The sequence below is a fragment of the Haematobia irritans genome, chromosome 4 (genome assembly GCF_050003625.1).
Source record: "Haematobia irritans isolate KBUSLIRL chromosome 4, ASM5000362v1, whole genome shotgun sequence".
Taxonomy (NCBI): Eukaryota; Metazoa; Arthropoda; class Insecta; order Diptera; family Muscidae; genus Haematobia; species Haematobia irritans.
This window is the reverse complement of record NC_134400.1, coordinates 22,763,524-22,769,523: the sequence shown is the minus strand read 5'-3', so window position 1 is coordinate 22,769,523 and position 6,000 is coordinate 22,763,524.

Below are 6,000 nucleotides of genomic sequence, written 5' to 3'. Positions count from 1 at the left end.
TATAGAAATAAAATTTTTACAAAATTTTCTATAGAAATAAAATTTTGATAAAATTTTCTATAGAAATAAAATTTTCACAAAATTTTCTATAGTAAAAACATTTTGACAAAATTTTCTATAGAAATAAAATTTTGACAAATTTTTCTATAGAAATAAAATTTTGACAAAATTTTCTATAGAAATAAAATTTTGACAAAATTTTCTATAGACATAAAATTTTGACAAAATTTTCAATAGAATTAAAAAGTTGACAACATTTTCGATAGAAATAAATTTAGACAAAATTTTCTATAGGAATAACATTTTGAAAAAATTTTCTATAGAAATAAAATTTTGACAAAATTTTCTACAGAAATAAAATTTTAACAAAATTTTCAATGGAAATAAAATTTTGGTAGATTATTTTTGGCTCGAGTGGCAACCATGATTATGCACCGATATGGACCAATTTTTGTGTGATTGGGGATCGGCTATATATAACTATAGACCGATGTGGACCAAATTTGGCATGGTTATTAGCTGCCACATACTAACACCACGTTGCAAATTTCAACCGGATCGGATGAATTTTGCTTCTCCAAGAGACTCCGGAGATCAAATCTGGAGAACGGTTTATATGGGGGCTATATATAATTATGGACCGATATGGACCAATTCGTGTCCATATCGTGTTTGTTAGAAACTAACACCACGTTCCAAATTTCAACCGGATTTTGCTCCTCCAAGAGGCTCCGGAGGACAAATCTGTGGATCGGATTTTATGGGGGCTATATATAATTATGGACCGATATGGACCAATTCTTGCATGGTTGTTAGAGACCACATACTAACACCATGTTCCTAATTTCAACCGGATCGGAAATTTTGTTTCTGCAAGAGACTCCGGAGATCCAATCTGGAGAACGGTTTATATGGGGGCTATATATAATTATGGACCGATATGGACCAATTCGTGTCCATATCGTGTTTGTTCGAAACTAACACCACGTTCCAAATTTCAACCGGATCGGATGAATTTTGCTCCTCCAAGAGGCTCCGGAGGACAAATCTGCGGATCGGTTTATATGGGGGCTATATATAATTATGGACCGATATCGACCAATTTTGGCATGGTTGTTAGAGACCATACACCAACACCATATACCAAATTTCAACCAGATCGGATGAATTTTGCTCCTCTAAAAGGCTCCGGAGTTCAGATATGGGGATCGGTTTATATGGGGTCCATTAGCGTAGCTAGACAAATTTCCTAGGGGGGGGGGCTATAGCCCCCCTAGCTAAAAATTTATGGACTGAACTTATAGGTTCAATTAATGTTTTATTTCATAAAATTTAATAAAAAAGTAGACATCAAAATAACTCGACAATTAATTTATAATAAAGCAACTAAAAGTAGTTCCACACTTTTCCCAGCAAAAAAATGTGAGTTGTTCTAAAGGCACACCTTTAAAAGAACTTCCAAAAATGTCCTCAATTATTTTAACTACACAGGAAGTTTTTTACTTCATTTTTTTCAAATTTTATTGTATAATTTTTTGTTTTCTTTTTTTCAAATAGTTTAAAAAAAGAGTAACAATAAATAAATTGCTACAAATTATTCAAATGTTGCCATAAAACTGCTAAATCCATTATAGAAAAATCGATCATTTTGGAAATTTTTCGAGGAAAAACGTTTCAAACAAGCGTCAGAATGCATTAAAAATCATAAAACAATAAAAAAATTATTTATTTGGGAAAATATCACAAAATTTTTTAATTCACATTCGAAACACTGAATTCGGATCTCACCTTAAGAAGTGATGCAAATTCATTGCAACGACTGTTGAAACGGTGGACATTTGTCCTATGACAAGCTCATATTACATTCATTGCTTCTCCGCCAATTTTGCACCACTTCTAGACCCAAAAAGAACATTTTCACTACTTTTTTGGCGACGCTTTTTCGCAGAATTATTAAGATATTAATTTATGAAAGAATAGTTTTAATATCAATTACTATTTTTTTAAATTAAATTGACTAAACTAAATCAATCAAAAGGTCAACCACTGCTTTATTTCATAAATATCTGAATTCAAACATTGCCATCGGCAACTGCTACCACAACCCAAGTAATTCGATTGTTCATGAAAGTCTTTAGCGGAACTTTGTGCGATTGTATATACTTGTTTAATTGTTATAAAAATTAAAAAAAAAAACTATTGACATTTATTGAAAAATGGAAAATCATAAATAGAGTTTCAAATTCTGGGGGGAGGCTAAAATTTTTCTGGGGGGGTCTAAGCCCCCTCCCCAGAGGCCTTCCTATGCTTATGATGGGGGCTATATATAAATATGGACCGATATGGAACAATTTTTGCATGGTTGTTGGAGACCATATACTTACACCATGTACCAAATTTCAGCCAGATCAGATGAAATGTGCTACTCTTACAGGCTCCGCATATATATATATATATATATATATATATATATATATATATATATATATATATATATATATATATATATATATATATATATATATATATATATATATATATATATATATATATATATATATATATATATATATATATATATATATATATATATATATATATATGGTGGAGGGTATAAAACAAACAATTTTATCTGTAGTGGGGTAGTATCCCGGTCAGTTGTCAAACACTTTACCTTTAACACACAGTGGTTTCGGCTATAGTGATAATACATATAAATAACCCTATGGCTTCATTGAGCAATACCTACAAACACAAGTTAGCGGTTTGAATACCTTCATCCTTCACAAGGATTGCAAAGAAAAAATTTGAGAAAAAATGAAGTGAAACGAGTCAATTTTGTGGTTGAAAACTTGAAGAAAAAACAAAAACTACTCTGTTTTGTTATGATTGTATTGAATGTTATGCAGGCAAGCAGGAGTATTGATGTGTATGGATGAGTACTGTTTCCATGAGAACTCATCTGTGCGTATACTCTATAAAGCATTTCTTCTACTCTCTCCCTCTCTCTCATATACACACACATCCAATCAAGTCTAATGATGATGACACTAGATGATGATGGCAGTGATGCCAACTCCCGAAGGGCAAGACGCACCAAAAACACCACCTTCCTTCAATGATCTACTAAAAACAAAAAAACGTCAAACTTTTTTGTATTAATTTTACGCAGTTTTAATTTTTTCTCAATCTCTATTTTCTGAACCATAATGGTACATAATATAACAGTTCTTATTGATAAGAAATTCAATTGGTACAAATTTCATCACTAAACCTGTAATGGTTCAAAAGTTATTGAAAATGCAAAAGTTTGCGTTTTTCGAATTAGTATGAAACTCTATTGTAATGTCTTTCAAATTTCACAATATTTACAACAAAACATTTTTTCGACATCTAATTTGGAAATATTAATATGTTATTTGGAGGGAGTCTGTTTCTTATTTCAGTCATGAGTGCTTTGTGAATTTATTTCACACGTTTATATGACATCTTTATCACGTTCAGAAATTCACTCGTCCCTAGACATTTCTGAAGATTACCCTAAAATTGCACCATTGCTAAAAAAAACAATATTGATTCAAAACAGAATCAATAGCACCTTCATAACAATAAAATTCTCTATTTGACAATATAGTTGAGTTTCTTAAGCTATTGAAAGTCTAATCTGAGTTTTAGTATGAGAAGATATCGTCAATTAAAATTAATACTGTTCAACTTGGAAAAAACACAAAAAGCACTAAATGAAAATGCCAGAAAGCACCAAGTTGGTGCTTTTTATACCCTCCATCATAGGATGGGGGTATATTAACTTTGTCATTCCGTTTGTAACACATCGAAATATTGCTCTAAGACCCCATAAAGTATATATATTCTGGGTCGTGGTGAAATTCTGAGTCGATCTAAGCATGTCCGTCCGTCCGTCCGTCCGTCCGTCTGTTGAAATCACGCTAACTTCCGAACGAAACAAGCTATCGACTTCAAACTTGGCACAAGTAGTTGTTATCGATGTAGGTCGGATGGTATTGAAAATGGGCCATATCGGTAAACTTTTACGTATAGCCCCCATATAAAGGGACCCTCAGATTTGGCTTGTGGAGCCTCTAACAGAAGCATATTTCATCCGATCCAGCTGAAATTTGGTACATGATGTTGGTATATGGTCTCTAACAACCATGCAAAAATTGGTCCACATCGGTCTATAATTATATATAGCCCCCATATAAACCGATCCCCCGATTTGGCTTGCGAGGCCTCTAAGAGAAGCAAATTTCATCCGATCCGGCTGAAATTTGGTACATGGTGTTAGTATATGGTCTCTAACAATCAAGCAAAAATTGGTCCACATCGGTCTATAATTATATATAGCCCCCATATAAACCGATCCCCAGATTTAGCTTGTGGAGCCTCAAAGAGAAGCATATTTCATCCGATCCGGCTGAAATTTGGTACGTGGTGTTGGTATATGGTCTCTAACAATCATGCCAAAATTGGTCCACATCGGTCCATAATTATATATAGCCCCCATATAAACCGATCCCCAGATTTGGCTTGCGGAGCCTCAAAGAGAAGCAAATTTCATCCGATCCGGCTGAAATTTGCTACATGATGTTGGTATATGGTCTCTAACAACCATGCAAAAACTGGTCCACATCGGTCCATAATCATATATAGCCCCCATATAAACCGATCCCCAGATTTGGCTTGTGGAGCCTCTAAGAGAAGCATATTTCATCCGATCCGGCTGAAATTTGCTACATGGTGTTGGTATATGGTCTCTAACAACCATGCAAAAATTGGTCCATATCGGTCCTTAATTATATATAGCCCCCATATAAACCGATCCCCAGATTTGGCTTGTGGAGCCTCTAAGAGAAGCATATGTCATCCGATCCGGCTGAAATTTGGTACATGGTGTTGGTATAGGGTCTCTAACAATCATGCAAAAAGTGGTCCACATCGGTCCATAATTATATATAGCCCCTATATAAACCGATATCCACATTTGGCTTGCGAAGCCTCAAAGAGAAGCAAATTGCATCCGATCCGGCTGAAATTTGGTACATGGTATTGGTATATGGTCTCCAGCAACCGTGCAAAAATTGGTCCATATCGGTCCATAATTATATATAGCCCCATACAAAACGTTCTCCAGATTTGACCTCCGGAGCATCTTGGAGGAGCAAAATTCATCCGATCCGGTTCAAATTAGGAACGTGGTGTTAGTCACTGAGCCACTGAGCCAAAAATAATATACCAAAATTTTATTTCTATAGAAAATTTTGTCAAAATTTTATTTCTAGAGAAAATTTTGTTAAAATTTTATTCGGTTCATAATAAAATTTTCATCATTGTCAAAATTTTATTTCTATAGAAAATTTTGTTCAAATTTTATTCGGTTCATAATCATGGTTGCCACTCGAGCCAAAAATAATCTACCAAGATTTTATTTCTATAGAAAAATTTGTCAAAAGTTTATTTCTTTGTTAAAATTTTATTTCTGTAGACATTTTTGTCAAAATTTTCTTTCTATAGAAAATTTTGTGAAAATTTTTATTTCTATAGAAAATTTTGTGAAAATTTTATTTCTATAGAAAATTTTGTTAAAATTTTATTTCTGTAGAAAATTTTGTCAAAATTTTATGTCTACTTTGTCAAACTGAATTATATACGTATTGGATCGATCTATTTTTTGATTTAATATATACCACGTATGGACTTACATACAATTTAGAAGACGGTGTTAGGAGGTTTTAAGATACCTTGCCATCGGCAAACGTTACCGCAACTTAAGTAATTCGATTGTGGATGGCAGTGTTTAGAAGAAGTCTCTACGCAATCCATGATGGAGGGTACATAAGCTTCGGCCTGGCCGAACTTACGGCCGTACATACTTGTTTATTATTATTTTTGAATTTAATATATTGACTTGGATCTCTACATGAATTGGTTTTACTTTAATGCATGAGTTGTCAATAGCCATGTAATACTCTTCTGTATTAC